The sequence below is a fragment of the Lissotriton vulgaris genome, chromosome 4_1, assembly GCF_964263255.1.
Source record: "Lissotriton vulgaris chromosome 4_1, aLisVul1.2, whole genome shotgun sequence".
Lineage (NCBI taxonomy): Eukaryota > Metazoa > Chordata > Amphibia > Caudata > Salamandridae > Lissotriton > Lissotriton vulgaris.
This window is the reverse complement of record NC_141691.1, coordinates 249,503,579-249,526,156: the sequence shown is the minus strand read 5'-3', so window position 1 is coordinate 249,526,156 and position 22,578 is coordinate 249,503,579.

Sequence of the window (22,578 nt, the reverse complement as noted above, 5' to 3'; positions counted from 1 at the left end):
TTTCACTACCTGGATATGAAAAAAGTAATATTCACAAACAATCAATATTTTCTTTGTTTAGCAAATAATGAGTGTTCACAATTTACTTTCAAATCATGGAAATGGAGTACCTGCTCTTCAAAAAGTATTGTTGGTAAATATTTCAAAATTATTCCATATTCAATAAGACCCACATCTTGCAGTCCAACACAGTCAGCTTTGAAACATCTGCAGTTGTGCATTTACATATTTTCCTTTGGTTTTCAAGATAGTGGCACAATCACTGTATTGTTTGACTTGTGAGAGAAATTACAGGCCTGTAACCCAGGTCAGTGCTTGGTAACCAGCAGTGAAAGTGATATAGGGCCATATGTGCATAGGTAATCGTTTGTGATTACCAATTATCATATTTTTGTGATTAACTGTATGGTAATCACAAACACCAATATACAAAAGTGTGCTTTACACATTCTGCGATTTCCAGTGGGTCGCAAATAGACCTTCCTCATGAATATTAATGAGGTAGTTCTCGGTTTGTAACCCATTGGGAATTCCAAAAATCACAGGGACGGTGGTCTGCTGGGGTCAGCAGACCACTATGTCTGTAATTGCTTTTAAATAAAGGAGTCTTTTTTTTTAATGCAGCCCATTTAACCTAAAGGCAAACTGGATGCGTTTCAAAAAGAAAATGAAGAGTTTTTTTTATTTTTTTTAAGAGGACGCAGTGATCCTTGGGACCACTGTCTGCTCTCAAAAAATGTTTTTATAAACATTCACAAAGGGGAAGGGTTCCCATTTGCAAAAGGGTTAGCACCTACTTGAAGTAGGCAGTGAAATGCAAATGTTTTGTGATTGCATTTCAGTCGCAAAACATTCATACATACTTCTGCAAATCAGAATTCGAAGCAATGTTTGGTGTTGTAAAAATAGGGTTCCAGTGCTTAAGGAACATGGGGACAAATGAGCAACCCTTGCAACAAGATTTATCTAATCCAGAAATATACATTTGTATTCATCATTAAATTCCATATTTTACTAAGATTTCGTAGTTGCACAGGTAGTTGTGAATCTACCGAAATTTGGAGATAGTCTGATTGTTCTCGATGGATGTAAGCCTGCATGTATATCCAAGCTCAAGAGGAATGTGAAGGGTAAGCTTTGCATGCTCTAGGCGCCTATGGCTGGTTATGCTGTTGACTAGCGACAGTTCCCAGCAGCACATATATTAACCACCTGAGCTATTATACTAACATTGAAATCTGAACCCATGTGTATAAACAAAGAATTTAGTTGGGGAGTGCTTTGAACTACCAAACAACCTTAACAGCTGATAAAAGGGAACAGGAGGTATAGATGCTAAGGTGTCTCTGAAAGCGAGGTTCCTAATGTCGAAACCTTTACACAACATTGAAGCCTTGTAAGGTTGATAGTCTGAGGGGAATATTTATCAAAATGGCACCCAATGCAGTGCAGCACGATAACTTGCTGTGCTGCATTGCATGACAGAGGGCAGGAATGCGCCATATTTAACATTATATGGCACATTCCTGTCCTCTACTTGTGCTGGCGAACTATGGGGCATAGCTTTGCATCGCCCTTGTGCCACACAAGGGGGCGTAAGGGTGACATAAGAGAGATTCAACAAGCCACTCAAGGCCACCTTGCATGGCCCTGCATGGCTTGATAAATCATGAGTAATGCAAAGCAGCTCAAATCACTGCCTTGCGTTACTATGCTCCATGGAGGCATTCCATGGGTGGAGAGTGGGTATTCACACACATCCACCCATGGATTTTGGCATATTCCCAGATATACTACTGGTAGACCTGGGCAGGCATCAAAAGGCTACGCCCCACCCAGGTGAGGCTCAACGAGGAGAACTATGTTTATTTCTCCTTGTATTTTCCTCTTTTTGTGTGCTGCAGACTACAGCACACATGGAAAGTGGAAAATGCCTCTGAGAATTGTTATTGTGTCGGAAGGTACTCCTTCCTCCATGAAAACTAGCCTGCCTTCAACGCAGTCACCCTTGCACCATGATGCAAAGGTGTCTGCATTGGCGCAAGGCAGAGAGCAGGAATGCAAAAAGAAAAAGGAAAAAACAAGGAGAAATCAAGGTATTTCTCCTTGTTGCGCCTCACTATGATAGGCATATCATTTTGAAATATTATCAGGTCTGTCACTCATGTTAAATCTGGGAATGTGCCAAAATCCATGGGTGGATGTGTGGGAACACCCATGCTCCATCCATCCAATGACTCCCTAGGGCAGAGTAACACAAGGCAGCGACTTGCATTGCCCCAAATTTACCACGCACCGCAGGGCCACGCAAGATGGGCTTGTGTGGCTCGGTAAATCTCATTTAAGTTTTGCGCCACCCTTGCGTTGCCTTGCAAGGGCGATGCAAATCATCGATAATTATGGCCATGACTACCACAGAGTTGATTAACACCTTTTATTTGAAGTGGTACTTATATGACTGTGGTAAAAACTGTGTTCAACAGAATAAACATATAAACTAAGAAGGAGATTCACTGTTACTTTTGAAAATGCTTGATATACATTGGTCAGTGGTAGCACTAAAGGCTGGGGAAGGGGTCGACATCAGAGAGAAGAGTTAGAGGGAACTGGCAAAGTGTTTAGAAAGATGCAGACAAAGGTAGAGATAGTAGTAAAGAAAGAGGGTGAAGTAGAAGAGGTGATGTACAGTAAGGGCGAGCAATGAAAACATAATTTTTTAACGGAATTGCTATCAAAAGAATGAGAGAGCAATTGACTGGGCATGATGAGTTGTTAAATTAAAAAATAATCTGTTTTATATGTACACCATTATCAGTTACAACTGCCCTTCTGAAAATTGTGGACAAAGATGTTATATAAAAATTCACAAGTGTTTTTGTCACAAGCATTAAACAGTTTCCTATTGTCATACGCTGACAGATCTAAGGTAAGGTTTTGTCAGCCAGTAATCCTTCAATTTTAAGAAGATATCCACCTAAGATGCTATTACAGAAGACACACGCACTGGTCTTATTTGGCTATACTTGCTGTTTGCTAATACTTGTTAAATATATCTTGCTGCAAGGTTATGTTCACAAGTAATGTGTTACTTGTGGTCTATTATAACAAATTCCATTCCAAAGACACCCGGCTCCCACTATTGGATATGGTGCAATGTTTACAAGCATGTGCAAAGCTGACAGTGGCAAGTGATGGTGGGCATATGAAGAGAGGCAGCTTAGTTGTGAGTGAGTTGGCCCCAAAGCCATAGAAGTGCTTGGTGTAGCGATGTTGGTTTGCAGGAGAATTACCAAGTAAGTTTAGGGGTGGAGAGACAGAGGATGGCTGGTGGGCAGTGAGAGAGAGACAGAGTCCAAGTGAGAAAGAGGAGAGAGAAAGGGGAAGAGTGAAGGTGAAAGTCAGAGAGAGTAACATAACATGCACTCCTGTAGAGTGCTAAATCCCAAATGGAACAAAAAAAAGAAGATAAAAAGTTCCCTAACATCAGCTGTTGAAAGAGATACTGAATGAACCAATTATCAGGGTGAAACCTATGTGCTCCAGGGCAGACCAAACACAAAAATAGGGAACAAAAAGATGCAGAATAAAAAGCAGGAAATCAAAATCGAAAAGTAAGCATTTCGGTCATGTGCAAGGGATAGACTCAAAACCACTGTAAGAATATGTTAAAGCATTGGTTACAATGCCGGCGATGAAAGACAAGTAACATTTTCTGATGCAAGAAAATCTGGTCTTATCATTCAATTTTTGAACTTATGATAATGGTCTATAAACATTGTTTCCAGATTTAGGCCTATTCACAAATTTGACGGTAGGGGAACCACCATCAAAAACCACGCCACCTAGTTGACTGTCAATCCGCAGTATTATGATGTTGACGGTTTACAGAATGTAAGTTAGCCGGAGCAACACCGCTACTGCCATTTGCTGACTGCCTCGATGGTGATAAGGAGAAAACAGCTGTCAGAGGGTGGTACAGACAAGTTTATTGCCATTGGAATTATGAGTTGACTTTCCAACGAGCTGATCATGGCAGGAAGACCCCTTGCTTCGAGCTACCAAAATCGAAGGAATTGGGTGCAGACTCACCCATTTCCTTTTCTTCCCTTCAGTCTCCCATGTGGTTCCCTTCCTCCAGGGGCCTCATCAAAGCAGCATCTTGACCCTGAAGAAAACTAACCTGTTTGCTCCAAAATCCAGGTAAGTCCGTTTTACACTATTTACCCAGTGACTGGATTGGGCACATGTGGTCCGGACTCCCGCAATGGGAAAGTACTAGTAGAATGTCTTTTTTCATGTCTTGCATATGTATACATTTAGCACTTGTGCAGTCAAAATATACATTAAAAAAATGGAAAAGCAGCTAGGTTGTGAGAGACTGCACCACCTAAGCTAGTCACAAATTGTATGAATGTTGCCTGACTCAAGTGATCAGCTGCCACTTGATCAAAAGAATGATTGATTTAAGACAGATCTCTTGACTGGGGTGAAAGTATGATTCATTCAGCATTCTGTCCATCATTTGTTTGCGTAGCACTTTTTACCCTCAGTGGGATGAGTATGCCTCGACGTGGGTCCCTTGCTCACTGTGACACTGGATTCAAGCTAGACTGCCTGATGAAGGGTAATACCCAGAAACAGGTCAGAGGATGCTTGTTTCTGGTCCAGGGAGGATCTGGCTTGAAAGTTCGATCTGGACTGTTCCCATGAGGCACATGGTCAAGACTGATTTGCATGTGACTGGGTCTAAACTGGGGTGGCATGGTGAGCAAAAGAACAATGGATTTAACCCAGATCTTTTGACTGAGGGTGAATGTATGATTTATTCAGCATTCTGTCCATCATTTGTATGTGTAGCACTTTTCACTCTAAGTGGGATGGGTATGCTCAGACCTTGGTACCTTGCTCACTGTGCCACTGGATTCAACTAGCCTGGCTGATGAAGGATAATACCCAGAAACTGGTCCCACTCTTGACTGGAGTGAATGTATGATTCATTCAGCATTCTGTCCATCATTTGTTTGCGTAATGCTTTTTACCCTTAGTGGGATGAGTATGCCCCGACGTGGGTCCCTTGCTCGCTGTGACACTGGATTCAAGCTGGACTGGCTGATGAAGGGTAATACCCAGAAACTGTTCCCAGGATGCTTGTTTCCGGTCCAGAGAGAACCTGGCTTGGCAGTTCGGTCTGGACAGTTCCCATGAGGCACAGGGTCAAGGCTCATTTGCATATGGCTTTGTCTAAACTGGGGTTGCAAGGTGAGCAAAATAACGATGCATTTAACCCAGATCTGTAGACTGGGCGTGAATGTATTATTATTATTATTATTTTACATCTTATATAGCGCGCAGCTACCCTCGGGCGTCCCGGCGCTTTAAGACAACATCGGATGGTAAGGAAACAGCATCAAGGCGTTATGCTGGGAACAGGAAGGTTTTAAGACCCTTGCGGAAACGCAGTGTGCAGGGCTCAGCTCGGAGTTTTAGAGGAAGCGAGTTCCAGAGCTTTGCCGTGTTAAATGAAAATCTTCTCCCACCAGTGCGGGCCTTTTTGACTCTGGGCACCATCAAGAGATGTTTTGTGTCTGACCGCAACGTTCTGCCAGCTTTGTAGGGAGTCACTAGATTTTTTAGAATAAGGGGACCTTTGCCTGCAAGAATTTTATGAGCGGTACAGAGTGCTTTAAAAGTCACTCTCTCCCGCACGGGGAGCCAATGCAGTGCCTTCAGTGCTGGTTTCGCAGATTGTTTCCTCGGAATGTCCGTGAGCAGCCTTGCCGCTGCATTTTGGACCTGTTGAAGAGTCTTAAAGGTTGATTCAGGGGCGCCTAAGAAGATGGCGTTGCAATAGTCGAGTCTAGATGTTATGAGGCCCTGAATCAACAACTTCCTCGATGTTACCGGAAGTAGGGGGAAGATTTTCCGAGCCGACCTGAGCAGGGCATAACATACTCCTGCTGTTTTCTTGGCTTGAGTGCGGAAAGACAGGTCTGGTTCCAGCCAGACTCCAAGGCTTTTGATCGCATCCTTGGGAGCCGGGGGATCGCCCATACATCCCGGCCAGCTGAGCGGCGGGAGAAGGGTGGTTTTACTCCCCATCAGCAGTATTTCCGTTTTTGAGCCGTTTAACTTAAGGGAGGAATCTCCCATCCAAGTATGAACATCTGCCAGGCAGGAGTTCAAGATGTCAGGATTGTCGGCCAGATGTGATAAGGAAACCACTAGCTGCGTATCGTCAGCGTAGCTGACGATTTTGATGTCATATGGGGATACTACGTCCTCCAGGGGGGCCATATATACATTAAATAATGTAGGACTCAATGACGAGCCCTGTGGCACTCCACACTGGAGGGGAATGGATTTGGATCTCTCGGGGCCATCCCACACCTGGTAGGAACGATTCGAAAGAAAAGATCTCAGCCACTGCAAGGCTACCCCGGAGACCCCTACCTCAGCCAGCCGTCGGATCAACACCTGATGGTTCACAGTGTCGAACGCCGCGCTTAGGTCCAGGAGGATCACCGCCACTGACCCTCCTGAGTCAAGGATGCATCTTGTCTCTTCGACTACTGCCAAGAGGGCCGTGTCTGTGCCCTGCCCTGGGCGGAATCCAGTTTGTGATGGTCGAAGGAGTCCATTCGACTCCAGAAAGGCTGACAATTGCCTGTTGACCAGTCGTTCCGCAACTTTGCCGAGGCCCGGCAAGAGCGAGATCGGTCTGAAATTCGCCAGATCTTTGGGGTCCAAATTGGCCTTTTTTAAAAGAGCCTTAACAACGGCCATTTTCCAGGTGGGTGGCACCACACCCTGAGCGAAAGAAGCGTTCATAAGGTCTGTTATGGGAGCTGCGATGGACGCTATTGCCTGCTTGAGAAACTTCATGGGGACCGGATCCATGGGAGAACCACTTTTAATCGACGATAAAGTTTTGGCAACGTCGCTCACTAATACTGGACCAAAGGTATCAATGTGTGAGGCATTCCCTCTGGCCCGAAGTCCCACATCCTGCTTGGAAATGTCCTGAGATGGATTTGGCTGGGGCAGATTTATGATTTATTCAGCATTCTGTCCATCATTAGTTTGCGTAGTACATTACTGAAATAATCACCACAACTCCACTACATTAGACTCCTATAATTTAATCTCTGGGAATGTCCTGGGGCTTGCATCAGTACACAAGAGGCATAGAGTCCATGTGCAACTCCCCAGGCGCAAGGCGCAAATAGTTTTCATGCAAAAATTGCATAAGCTGGGAAAGTCCACAAGAAATGGAGAGGACAAATATTCTTCACTATTTATTCGGCCTTTGCAAGGGGGGGGCGACCATTTGGATTAGACATGGGGTCCCATTTACTGAATTGGAATGTCACACTGATGACCAAGGTAGATATATACTACTGCAAGGAATGCTTGACGGCCAGCCAGTGGTCTTAGGCAGCGTTTACGCCCCAAACTTTGATCAGGACACATTTTTTAATAGGCTAAGTACAGTGTTGACTGGGTGGGATACATGTCCATGGCTACTAGGGGGGGGATTGTAACTCCATGATGGATATTGCGCTAGACAGCCTCGCCTGAATGGAGCGGGTGCTATAAAGAGAGCTGAGGCCCTATGCAGCTGGACTACTGGATGGGCATTGGGGGATGTCTGGAGAATGTTGTACAGAGTAAACATAGAATACTTTTTTTTCTCGACAGTCCACCAACTATACACGCGGGTCGACAGATTCCTCTGCTCCCTTAATATTGCAACCTAAATCACCCATGCCACATACCTGGCCAAGACTTTCTCTAACCATAACCCCCTGGAGATCCACCTTACATGGGGCGGAGTGCCTACCTCGGTCCCCACATGGTAGATTTGGCCCCAGTTGCTAGAGGACGCTCCCTTCCGCAATGCCTTATCCATAGCCATCACAAATTATTTTAAAGTCAACTGGAACACTGCCTGTCCAAACTTAATTGAATGGGACAAGCTTAAGGTTGTGGTGTGAGGCACTGCGATCGGCGCCACTGTAGGTGCTGGACAGGAAATACATAAAAATCTCTTCAGGGTAGAAAATTCAATGACTGAATTGGAGCAGGCAGCAACGAGCGAACCGACTAAACAGGATCCACTTCGAGAAGAGCGTATAAAACATGCTGAATTACTAGAAACTCTCCGGGTAATAGACCACAAAGCATATACACAATTGAAGCACACTGAGGCTGACAAATCTGGGACACTACTGGCTAGCGTGCTGCGAGAGGATCCAACACCTCCTGGTATTCACCACATTAATGTTCCAGGGGCGGGCATGGTCCACGCTAAGCGAGATATAAATGATGCGTACTGCAACTATAATAGCGAGCTATACAGCAAACCCGCACACATTGATGACTCAAATATCAACAACTTCCTAGAGGGTCTACCCTACTCGCAACTCACAGCAGACACCCAGAAAAGCCTCTCGGGCCCCATTACAAAAATATAAATAAAACCGCCAATCAAAGGACTTGCACGCAACAAAGCACCTGGCCTCGTCGGCCTGCCAATATTACTCTTTGACTCTTACTTGGAGGCCCTCAACTTGAAGAATTATACAATAAAGCATTGGAATCAGGCCACCTCCCATGCACCACCATGCAGGCGTTGGTAATATCACTCCCAAAGCCAGGACGGAATGATGCAGACTTATTGGGCTACTGACCATTGTCGCTCTTAGAATCAGAGTATAAGATCTTAAGCAAGATTTTGGCTAAACGGCTTCTACCCCACTTGCACAAATTGAGACACAAGGATCAATGTGGCTTTCTACTGGTGCGCAGCACGTCTTCAAACATCCAACAACAACACCACATTATGGCTACTGCCCCTGTTGAGTATGTTAATGCAGGCTGTGTAGTGCTGGATCTGGGGCCGGGCTTTTGACACCTTCACATGGGGATATATGTTCACAGCCCTAAAAGGTTTGGAAACTTTGGGCTCCCCACTGAATACCTCCGCTGGGTTCGCTCACTGTACACAGTCCCTACTGCAAGAGCATGCACTGGCAACCACATATCTCAAGAATACACTGTACACAGAGGCATGAGACAGGGCTGCCCCCTCTTCCCCTTACTATTTGTCCTTGCCATAGAGCCATTGGCGTTCGTGTTACAACAGACGGCTGACCGCCTGGGGATTCCACTAGGTAATACAACCCCCCTGATATCAGTCTATGCGGATGACATTATTGTGTACCTACGGGACCTCACAAAGCTGGTTGAGCCTCTTCCCACCATTTTCCCTAATTTGAAAGTGTCTCTGGTCTCGCCATTAACTAGGGGTAGTCGAACGCCTTCTTCCTACATGAAGGTCCCCGCCCAGATGAAATTTGTTTTAGCATATATAATATAACAGTGGCGCACAATACATTCAAATACCTAGGTATCCATATATATATAGGTCACACACGGATCAACTTGAAGGCAATATGATGAAAGCAATTAGTGCAGTACGATCTAGAGTGACGTTCTGGTCGTCACTACCACTATCGGTGATGGGGCGAGTCGCAGTCTCTAAAATGGTGGTACCCCCGCTTATTATATTATTTTGCAAACTTGCCAATACTAGTTCCACAGTCCACATTCCGCACCCTAGACACACTATTGTTAGATCTTCTGTGGGGGACCAGTCACCGGAGGGTGAGTCTTAAAAAATTGCAATGAGAACCGCGTAGGCGAGGGTTGGTGGTGCCTGACTTTAGAGCATACTACTATGCCTGTCAGTTACAATGGTTGTCCTACTGGACTGCGGGCAGAAACTTGCAAGAAATAGGCTACACCACTCGGGGAATAGACCAAGGGTCGCTACACACACTGTTGCTGCCAAAAAGCAAAGTTCCCCCACTTGCACCACCACTATTCAGGATGGCACTCCACTGTTGGAAAAAAGCGCTGCTCTACACACCATGCGCCATTCCTTATGCTGGAAACATCCCACTACTGGGGATACCTACCCCTGGTGGCAAACTCACAAAGACTAGACTACAGGCCGGGGCGGAATTAGGTGTGGCTACAATAAGCGCCTAGTTTAGCGACAACACCCTTCTCGACCATGACAATCACGTGCAAGTCACAGGGGCGCCAGATCACCTCTACTTAACACATGTCATGGTGTCACATTACAATGAAAAGAATTGGGCTCCCCAACGACAAGAGCTTTGTACATTATACTACATGGGCGAGGGACGTCACCTCATTAAATGGCTGTATATTGGTATCCGCGCCCAGGCGATTTTTTGCCGCTCACCAACTTGAGAACGAAATGGTTGGAAACTACCGATTTATACAATGCATGGTCCTGCATAGATCCTACCTAAGCATGCGCCGACTACACTGCATGTTCCCAGACACCCAACACTGCTGTCCTCACTGTAAATCTGAAGAAGTGGGCTTCATACACATGCTATGGGTTTGCCCTCATCCTAGTGACTATTGGGAGGGGGTGCGAAACAATGTTAGGGAGGTTACGCACTTGCAGATTGCAGATAATATAACCGAATGCTTGCTAGGAGTCCCCAAATGCACTGGCACTCAGAAAGTTCAACTTTGCTTCCTAGACCTTGCCTTTCTACTAGCTATACATGCTAGTACGATGCAGTGGAAGTCTATGAGACCCCCTACGATATGAGGTGGTACGCTGGAGTGGCGCAGAGATTGTGGCAATCAGGCAAGAAGAGGCTTGAGTTTGCACAAATGCCCAATCTCTATGGAATACGATACTACTCTGGAGGGCTTTAAAGCAATTGCTCTCTTCCCGTGCATTGTAACCCCAACCCTACCAGAGATGCCACTTTGTACTACACTGGGCAGCACAACAGGCGAACATAAAGAAGACACATAACCCCACACAATACTAAATGAAATGGAGGGCAATACTTGCACGAGCATCTATCATGGCAGACAAACTGACCTGGCGGGTCAGAATGTGGGAAGGGGAGGGTGAGGTATTGAGGAACCGTTAATAGTTATTTTGATAACCTAATCAAACTAATGCCTTTCTATTAGAATTGCACCATGCAAATTGTTTTTGTATTAAAAATTTCACTCTGGTTGTGCCGGCGTGCACATACCACAATGCTCCTACTAGCATATGCTAGCTGTACGAAAACGAAAAATACCACAGTGAAATGTTTTTAAAAAACTGGATAATACTTTACAGTAATCAATAAAGTATGTTTTCAAATAAATTAATGAGTTAGACATTTTCTTTAGTTGTTAATAGCAATTTATAGTCTTGCAGCGGGTTGTTGGGGTTGTCGGTGGAAAAGAGTGGGAAGTTAATTAAGAAATCATTAATAATTAATTAATAATTTTTAATTAATTATGGGATTTATATTATTTATCTAAATTATGGAATACTGATTCATTTTATTTATATTTTAGGTGCATGTTGCTAGGTAAGTTGGGGCACGGGTTGAGAAGGAAATTAAGGGCCTGATTATGATTGCGGTGGGATTGGTACCATTAAGCCATTGGTGGTGGTTCCACCGCCATCGGCCCAATCAGGACTGCCACTGCATTAGGATGGCAGGAGGATAGTGGGTGGGTGGATACGATGAGCTCCTTGAGCCCGTTGAATGGTCTGCAATCCTTTCAATGGTGGTGGTGCCTGCTCTGGCACTGCCGTAGGAATTACAATGTCACTCTCCGCTGACCATTGTAATCCGGTTAACCTGCCATGAAAAGGCTGCCGTAAAGTGATGCCCCACTTCCCCCAGAAATCCGCTATGGGCCCTGGGGTCACCTATGGTGCCTCCATAAACACCCCTGCACCATGAGGCAGGCATATGTGACATGATCTTTACAAACATGCCTCATAGCAGTGGGGCTTGTGCTGCAGCCCTTTTTCAGGCCACAGCACAAGCCTCAATTCTATGAGGCATGTTTCCGACTGCCTCCACAGTGGTTGGGTCATAATCTTTTTGGTGGGACCTCCGACTCCCTGTCGGCCGGTCCCGTGCTTGACAGAATGGCGGTCGGACCGAACCAAATATCGGGCCCATAGAAATGATTAATTAAGAATAAACTATTAATTTTTAAATAATTGTTTAATTGACTGATTGTGTAAATTGTGCAATAATTGTAGATGTTGGTGAAATTTTATGTGTTGGGTTAATAGTTATGTAGGGGTTTAGGTTGGGGTGTTACTTAAGTATTAATTAATTTACAATAAAATCCTAAATGATAATGAATGTTTATTGATTATTAATTATGTAAATTGTGTAATTTTATATAATTTAGGTATATTTTAGTTGTGAACTGCTGGTTTTTAGTGTTATATGGTTGAAGTGAATTACGCAATAAACAATGAACAATTAATTATTACTTGTTAATTAATTATTTAATCAACTATCAATCTCTTGAATTGTGCTATGCTTATTTATTTTAGTTCTATTTTTTGCGCTGCTAGTTGTTTTAGTTTTTAAATAATAAATGCCATGTACGGTGTTAGAATGCTTAGGGCATCATTGCAGGTGAGAGTTCCCGCTCAGCCCCTCTTAGCCAATTACTTACTCTCTGTAAAGAGAGAGGTAATGTAATGGTGGAAACGTTTGCAGGTAAATGAATGTTTATTTTATACTTGGTAGAAAATAGGAGTTGAGTGCATCTAATATATCATGTTAATGAGCTTTTTATATTGTGGGAAAGAGGCCACGTGGCCCCCATTCTGGGTCAGTCGAGGGCCCTCGGAACACTACTCCCCAGGGCTGGCTCCTGCTGTGTCTGGGGGTGCGTACCCCTGGGACACTGCTGTTTGGTATGGCAGGGCGGGAGTTGAGGTTCCCGTTCTGTCATAGCAAACTTGAATGCATATTAACAAGGGCTATTTTGTCTTATTTTTAAAAAAAGGCTAACATGTGGTGAAAATTATATCGGCCTGTTTACTGTTTAGGCGTATATACCAGGTTGGGGACTGTGGGTGGAGCCCCAATGTCTCTGTGGTTCTAGCCAGCTCCTCGCGTCCTTCTTAAGCTGCTAATACTTTTCCACATGGGGACCTGCTAATATGCAGCTTCCTTGGCCAAAAGCAATCTGCTTTGCATTTTGAAAAAGTGAGCAGGTTTCCCTGTTTTCTCTTTCAAAATCCAAACCAAGGGGCATATTAGCAACAACCTTGTTAAAATTAACTTGAGGTTAATTCGAAGAGTTGTGTACTTCTTTGCTCCTAATGTTCACAGTGTTCTGTCATCTCTGTTTGCTTTCTCCTCTGTCACGTAGAGTACTTTGGGTAAATATGACGGTTTCTGTACAGCCAACACCTTTGCAACCCTACCCCCAACCTGCTTACTGCCAGTTATCATTGTAACAGTTCATGGAACACTTAATTGAGCACACAGGTCACAAGTTCAGTACACAATGTTCCTAATCCAAACAGCAAGTGTGCTTGACTTTTAAAATTTCCATAGGAACCGTTAATCGCAGCTGCAGCCTCTGGTAAAGAGCTGGTAAAGAGATAGCCCCGGTATCACACTTCTAGTTATAAACATAATTCTTTTCTTAGTAAAACTTTGAGTCCTGTCAGTTATTCTTTTACAAATAAAGGGGTATAATTTTAACGGCTTCCTTGTAAATATGCCCCCAAGTATTGTGTTAAAGTCACATGTGAATTGGGTGCAGAAGTGTACAGAGACGTTTTGTAGTCTAGGAGATGGCCACCTTCCCGAGAATTATTTACTAATTGTTCGAGGAGTTCAAGGCAACCTAAGTCCGGGAATTGTTATACTCAGGGTCTTTATTTAAATATGCAGGGTGTGCCTCATCAGTCTCTGAAGCCTCGGTGGTGCTAGACAGCGCCTTATTTGTTTTGTAATCACATGGACAGTACTAATAGTGTTATAAAGTGATACACTCATAGAACTCTTGTAGTTGTATAATTACTCAGGATGTATGTGCCTATGAGTTATTTACATTATTTTTTGTAGGGGCACTGTAATGTTAAATAGTTTTTATTTTAAAATCTTCTCTAAGCAGATGATTATGACACTAAATAATAGTCAAATGTTGTCAGAAGAAGAAGACGTATACACTCAGTTATTTATTTTTTATTATCCTTTATTAAAACAGAAATAAATAAATAGAAATGTAACTTTAATAGAACAGTATTATAAACAAAACGTGAGATGGACTCCAGTGGTAGCAGCATAGGTAACCTGCAAGACAAAAATGAAATATAAGTATGTGTGCTATGTCGAAGAGTTAGAAAAAGCTAGTTTGAATTAAAGGATCATAGTGAAAATGGAAGGGAGGGTAGTGGGTGGAAGTGGGGAGGGAGAGTTAAAAGGAGGAGATAGAGCATCAGCTTATTGCACTCAGTCTTTAGTGTTTACTATTTGTCATTCGTTTGTCTAGGACGCAGGGATCTGCGAGATAGAGTGTGGTTTAAGAGGTCCTTAACATTAAATACATGAAGCCAGAGATCGCTGTTGTTTGATAATATGCTCCTATATTATCCCTTACTGCAAAACCGCTTGTATTCACCTGTGCACCTACAGTGCTGCACCCCGGTCCCTACCCCGCAATGTGCTCAATTGTAGGTCTTGCACACTGAGGCTTCACAGCTCACCTGCTACCACTGGTGTGTCCCATGACGTGTTGCTGCAAGCTCCGAGTCCGGGATACATTTGTATGGAAGAGCAGGTCTCTACAATGGAACAGTGTCTTGATACTGCCATGTAAGGTGTTAGAATGCTTAGGGCATCATTGAAGGTGAGAGTTCCCGCTCAGCCCCTCTTAGCCAATTACTTAACCTCTGTAAAGAGAGAAGTAATGTAATGGTGGAAACGTTTGCAGGTAAATGAAACTTTATTTTATACTTAGTAGAAAGTAGGAGTTGAGTGCATCTAATATATCATGTTAATGATAATATACATAGCAGTAGAGCGTATACTAGAAGCTTAATGTTCATGTGTAATGCAGTTGTGGGAGCCTGTGTGCATGTACACTCAGTAAGGAAGTAACTAAAGTGTCCTAAAAGCTAACATCATGTGTCTGTAGACACATGACGCTGATGTCTGTAGTACAGTCCAGTATGTCCTTAGAATTACATCGATGTGATTGAATGAGGTGAGAGATTACATCATTATGGAAGGCAAGATTGCTTTTTCTCACATGCACACTCAGAGTAATGCACCCCACCCCTCCCGCAGAATCACCCTCAACAGGAGTCTGTAAGGCAGCACTGCTCTCAGGCTTCGGCCTATCTTATGGTATATAAGGTATTTAAAATGAGACAGAGATGTGACTGAATGAGGTCAAATATCGCAAGTTAACATAACACGTGGCAACATTGCTTATTTGCACGTGTGCAGTGTGCCTGATGCATCCCACCCCTTTCGTAGGTCCGCGTTGAAGAGGTGTCTGTAGGGAAGTTCCCGCTGCCTCAGATCTACAGTATGGTCCATCAGGTCTTTAAAATGATTCAAAGATGAGACAGAATGAGGTGAGAGATCACGTCATTATGCAGCACAATATTGTTTGTTCGGGGTGCGTTTAATTGGAGGCCTTTTAGGCCTTATGCCCATCTGCTTACCTTTTGCAAACACTGCATCTAGCAGAAGTTACAACTTGATTTCTGCTTTGGATCTATACTGCAGACAGTGTTAAATTCAGCCTTGATTTATTTATCTGCAGTGTGGACAGCAGGGTTAATAACTTGAAAAGAGAAAGAGAAACAGTGTGAGAGGAAGAGAGAGAAAGAAAGACATTGAAAGTGTGAGAGAGAGAAAGTAATAGATGGAGCAGGAGAAGTACTGTTGATACTTGAGAAAATCTTCGCAGCTCACCTTTTTGCCATTGGTGTGTGTCCAACCGCGTGCCATGTTATTGTGGACCCTCAAGTTTAGTGATCTGAAAGATAGTATATAATTAGTAATTGCAGAGTACATACAACTGCACACGTATATTTCTGTGTTACGCCTTTGCACACCCAGGCTACTGTATTACATCAACTCCCACTGCAAGGAGGTATATGTGCGCTCTTTTCCTCCTAGGGTGCTATACCCCATGCATTCCCACTGCATACCAGTGAGTTGTAATTACTGCGTACACAGACTGCCACACCCCATCCACTCCCAGTGTCCAGAGGTGAGTGCCCGTTCCTGCGCACCCAGACTATTGCAACCTATCCACTCCCACTGCCCGGGGGTGATTGTACATTCCTAAGCACTCAAGTTGCTGCACAGTAGCCACTCTCCCCGCCCACAGGTGACATCTTGTTGCTTCGAAAACAAGGTTCTCATCTCACCTTGTGCCACTGGCGTGTTTCAAAGAGTGTCCACCATGTGTTGAAGAAATCTTCTTACACGTTGTTAGGATGGCCACGCATCATCGCAGATTCCTCAAACGTTGAGTTTTGGAGGTGTTGGGGGGGAAGCCAATTTGTGAAACACAACCTGTTAGATAAAAAGGAAGATAAGATTGTGCATCATTTGTTCATCAAAGGAGAGAGGAAATGAGAGAGTGGCTGAAAAGAATATTTGCAGCTCACCTTTCTGTCACCGGTGTGTCTTCCATCACATGCCGGGACATAGTGCACCCTGAAGCTCCACATCTAAAAGATAGTAAAAGAAAGATGTTATAATTGGTAATTGCCACTATCTTGATGTGGAGTAGAATAACATCACCCTTTCACACATTTTCCCTCCCCCATTCAAAATACAACCATTTGTACGGTTCCAACTTGTTTAATGGGCTTCGATTTATGAACAATTAGTAGAGTAGTAATGTTTTCCATCCGGTTATAGAAAACAAGTGGTGCGCAGTCATACAAGTGGTTTCAATCATCACTCCTGTGTCTGGGCACGATAATTGAAACCTCATGTACTATTGGAGTATATTACGCGCAGCAAGCGCTTGATAGATACCTATAGGCCATGGATGGAGCAATGCGCCCGTCTCTGGCCAATTGCGTGCAGTCTTTTAGAATAAGTTGCACGCAAAGGTCAATGGTTTAGCACGGAAGGAAACAGACACGCATGAGCGTGTGGGATTTGTAGGGTAGGTTCATATCCCCATTTTTTCATATAGAAAATGTCTCGTCCTGCGTGAGCAGTGCTGTTCACTTCAACAAAGGCACGAGCTGTACTGCGAACAGCAACGGAGGCACGAGTGCTAAATGAATTGAGAAAGGAAAGTTTGTCAAAATAAGATGACAAATTTAATTGTACATAGTATAAAAAAATAAATACTCATCTACTTCGCTACGCATTTGGGAGCGACGGACATTGGATCGACTATAAAAACTTTCCTGCTATAGGAAAAAAAATACAAATGCAATAAAATAGGGTCTGTAGGACTGCGTACGCCTAAATCGCTGCATCGCTTTTTTGTATCCAGTCTGCTGTATCGCATCTACTCCCTCCGGTAAGCACCCAGGCCTCACTGCTCACCTTTTTGCAGACGGAGCACCTTCTACATCATGCAGTCCCGCTCTGCTACCATGAAGTCTCACATTTGTTGATGAGTCTTGATATCGCTATGGCAAAGGACATACTCGTGCACCTATCATCATCACAGGTTCCTCCCCTGCTGTATCGCATCTACTCCCTCCGGTAAGCACCCAGGCCTCACTGCTCACCTTTTTGCAGACGGAGCACCTTCTACATCATGCAGCCCCGCTCTGCTACCATGAAGTCTCACATTTGTTGATGAGTCTTGATATCGCTATGGCAAAGGACATACTCGTGCACCTATCATCAGCACAGGTTCCTCCCCGCTCAGTCCTTGTGGTACTACTAACTCAGTGACTAAGCATGGGCGAATTTTGCGAATCTGGCGTTCGCAAATTTGCGTATTTGCGAACTCACAATCCGCAAAATCCGCAAAATTATCGCGAATTTGTGGATTTTTTTGTTTTTATAGTGTTCGCAAGGATTTCTGCCAGTTCGCGAGGATTTTGTACCAGTTCGCAATTGCTGTTTCTACGTCTGGTTCATCATCACAGGTTCACAGCACCCTCTGTTTCAACACTGCCGCCCTCTGTTCCACCCATGCCACCCTCTGGTACATCAATGCCACCCTCTGGTTCATCATCATCATCACTGTAGATTATGGGGGGAAAAAGCAAGCACACCTGCCCTGCTTCAACTGACATGATTTAATTTGAGGTTGATTTATTAATGTGTCACTGTTTTAAAATTCCAGTCTGGCACCTGCTTCCTTATCTGTCATTTGCTTTCTGTTGCAGTGCAATTTTTTTTTCCAGGACCTTTGTGGCCTAATTGTAGCTATTCTATGATCCGGCTGTGAGGGTCAGAGCAGGGTCATACAATTGTTGCAACTAGCAACTGAACTCTGGAGGGGCCCCAGTCAGGAAGCACTAAAAGGAATGGTTACTAATGATGAATTTGAACTTTTGCACCTGCTGAGTGCTTTCAGTGTAGCAAAACTCGTTTTTCTGCAGAACAGCAAATGTAATGCCCCAAACAAACTTACTTGTGAAAGTTGATTTCTAATCCAAAAGTGATCCAAAGAAAGTCAAAAGGCCTCAAATCCAAAAAAGGGCAGGCAAATGTCAACCTGAGGAGTTATTCTGATAAAAATCATCATTTTCAGAAGGTCTATGCTGCTTGCTAGTGGATTTCTTGTGCAGAATTGCAAATTTTGTAATTTCGCGAGTGCAAGATCGTTGCAGCCCGCCGCACCTACATGTTCGCAATTGCGAACTTACGCCGCACGCCACAAAATTGTATCACCAAGAAAAAAAAATCCGCTGCGTGCGAATTTGCGGATTTTCAGTAAATTCGCAAGCGTTCGCGGATCGCGAATTTACCGAAAATCCACAAAATCCGCGACCGGAACAGATTTTCTGCCCATGCTTATCAGTGACCAAATAGGCCACGCACGTGGTAGTTGGCTCCCCTGTTCAGTAGTTCGGGCCTACATGAGGCGTCCAAACCACCAGGTCGGGCCATCACAGCGCTTGCGATGGGAGTAACTCTAAAATGGCGTAGAGCACGTGCGCCCGGTCTTTTTTATTGGTAGGGTCACGTGTGTTGAGATGCCTGTGCTGGATAGGTGTGGTGTGGGTGTATTCCAGCCATGAGGGAGTGTGTGTGTGTGCCATTCTGACAACTGGACCTGGAACTAAGAAATCACGACAATGTAAATCTGGGCCATGTAGCGTTTTTTTGTTTTCCTGGAAGCGTAAGCGGAGTGGGCTGGCCTGATGTATGCCAGTGCTGCACGAGGCTGTGAACAATGACTCCGGAGCTATGGGCATGGCTCCGTCATGAGCTATACGAGCAATCAACTGATTTGGGTGTCTGTGTTGTAGTGCTGCTGTCACCCGGGTCTTAAACGCAAATGTGTCATTATGTCTTTGGAGTCTCACAACATGGCCAACATGAAAGGTAAGGGGAATCACTGATCCTACATTTATCCATAGTTACACACATAAAAGATGGTGGACATGACACATTTGTGTGAATATGAATGTTTGTTGTACATTCAGTGGAGTGTTGTAGCTGTAGTAATACAGGGCTATGAATGCTTTAGGTTGCAGTTTTTGGCACATGAAGGGCAGCTAATATATATATGTATTTGTTAATTCGGGTATCTTGTAGAACTTGGTGCTGTAAATCTGTGTTTGAGCTTCGGAGTCGCGTCCACATCCTGTTATTGTAGACAAATCATGTAATCTATGAGTGCCTGAAAATGTACTGTAAATACAGTGCTCATGTAAATCGCTGACATAGTTCTGGGTCGAGTTCGCGCTATATAAATATGCTACAAAAAAAAACCCTCGAGCAATAGCAATTTACTGTACACTTTGCTTGCAGTATTGTAATGATCCAGTTTCTACGTTCGTATTTGTAGAATGAGCGAGAGAAAGTTATATAACTGAAGGTTTTGTTTCTGCCTGAGGTAAGATGGTTGCATACACTGTTTACAGCACAATATAATGTGGTAGGGCCCAGGGGCAGCATTTTACAAACATAATGAATACACAGACACAGATAGATAGTTGAAGTGGTATTGTGTTTTTATCTAGGAACCTGCATCAATATTGCTATTTTATGCCCTTGTACGGCTATAATCAATAATATCCCTATAATGGCGTAAGAATCAGATCCATATTTAAGTAAATAGCCCTTGCAGTCCAAAGCACGGCAGAAGCTACTTCCTTGGATTCCTAGAAAGCACAACGAGTTCTTTCGACACACCAAACCTCCAGCAACCTGGGAAATCCCCATTTGCTTTTGTTTTGATTTGTCATTAAACCCCTGCGAACACTAAAGGGACAGTCAGGTCTTAGTGACATCTTTATTGACGTCTTATGTCCAAACCTTACGTCAAACTCGGCACCTGTCAGGTATAAACATACCAACGTTGCCTTAAGCAAACACACGTTGGTGGTTTTGGAGCCGAGCAGCTAACTACTTGCCCGAGAGCCCAGCTGATGCAAGAGCCCACGGACGCTGCCTCTCCTCTTTGACACACTGAGAGAGACGCTGTCTTTTCTCCTGCTGAGAAATCCAGCTCCGGTGTTCTCAGCCGCCTTCGCGGGCTGCTGGGATATCGAGTCCTGAAAGAGAGATACCAGACCTCCTGCATTCTATTACCCAGGTACGGAGCTGACTAAACCCTTAAAGAAAATTCTTGAGTCAGATTCTTGGCAAAACCAACTTAACTTAAACTGCTACTTACTTACTCCTTCCCACGTATTAGGCTTAGGTCAGGTACACCCGGGTAGGCGTATTTTAGAAGCACCAGTTGAGTACGTTAGTCAATGTATATATGTATGTATAGATTTTATCCATTTTAAAGTATCTTATGGCAAAGAAACCATATCAATGCTTTTACAGTATTATTTCATAATACTCTTTTTACTGTACGCACTTTACTTTACATTAAGTATTGCAATTATGGCAATTCATTTCTCTTGCATGAGAAAGAAGACTGCTCAATAAATTACACCTTTTTATTGAAAACGCCCGTCTCTCTTTTCTCGGCACTCTGGTGAAACTAAGTACGCACATTTGACTGAGTGAAATAGCTATCTATTGTTTTCACACGACTCTAGAGATACACTCTTATTCTGAGGGAGCAAAGTTGTCATGTTATATGGTTGTCAGAAGCTAATCCCTTCTTGTCTATCCAGGGAGATTAAACTCCTCCTCGTTTATTCGAGAAAGTTTCTAGTGACCTCTGAGCTAGCCGGCAAACCTTAAGTCTAATATAGTCAGTAGAGACCTAGTCGACCTCAGTCCTATGTCTACACTGCTGAATTTATTATTCCAATGCGCAGAGCCTATTGGGAATATAGGAACTACACTACATGGCTCCCAACGTTTGGTAAGGCGATAAAACTAACGCAAGACGTTAGATTAACTCAGTCGTGCTTTTTCACACAGACCCTTTTTCCCGTAAATACTCCAAAAGACGTCTGGAGCAGTAAAAGGTTAAAATCCGCCTAAACTTATTAGGAAGAGATTCCTATGTATAGTTTTTGGTTTAGTCAACGTTGAAGGATACAGTGTTCCAAAATATTGTGCACCTAATCTTTGTTTCCTTGAAACTTGATCTGCAACAAAAACTTTTCTGCCAATAAAACAGGTGAAGGTGAAGAAGAGAGGGATCCAGATAGAATAACAGCTCGACTCCTAGAGGATGACACAAGTCTCCTACAGACTGAACCGAATGCTATACTCATTCCGGTCAACATAAGAAAAACTATAACTATTAAACTTATAGAAAACGGACTCACATCACGAGGTGGTACAGTCATATTCGTGGTAGAGGCCCATGAATATCGGCAGACAGAGGTATTCTATTCATGGATAAACTTTCCGGCAGCAAACGCTGTAACACACGAATTCCACTATTACAAAATAGAGGAAACTCCGGATGAATACACTCCTTTCGAGGACGTTGAAATCCCACTAAATTACCAAGAGCACCTGCTCTGGTTTAAAGGCGCCCTAAAACATAATAATCACATAACCAGGCTCGGTCCACTAGGTAGACCAGGAGCAACGTGGCTGGTTCTAGCCAGCTACACACCACATCCAGACATCAAAAAAATGTCAGACCGGGAACTTTTAGCCCAGCTAAAAGTACTAATTAAAATACATAGACAATTAGTCTATTATGTAATGCGGACTTCAACAGTCCAACCAGCTATTAACATTCCACAGCTGACCCCTCATCAGGGAAACACAAACAAAATTACACCACAGAACATACAATCATGTCTTGGGAAAACACCCGCAAAACGGGAACAAATTCCATTCTGGCTAGCACAAAAGATAACTCAAATAGAGGCAGTATTTCCGGATACTACCCCTAGTGAGAAACACAGAATTCTGACTATCTGCCTTCCAATGGGGATCGCACCACACGTGGAGGATTGTGACACTTGGGGCACAGTCTTTGCTTCCATTTACACAAAAACTCATGGTGTTCCGTCCATGGCGGTAATACCAGATGTACTAATACAGATTCAAAATGAATACGGTCCAGAACCTGCTTTAACTCTGGGTATGAAATTACTGAAAGACTTCAAGCAGGTCTCGGCTATATTATTAGCCAACATAAAAGGAGAAGCAGCAT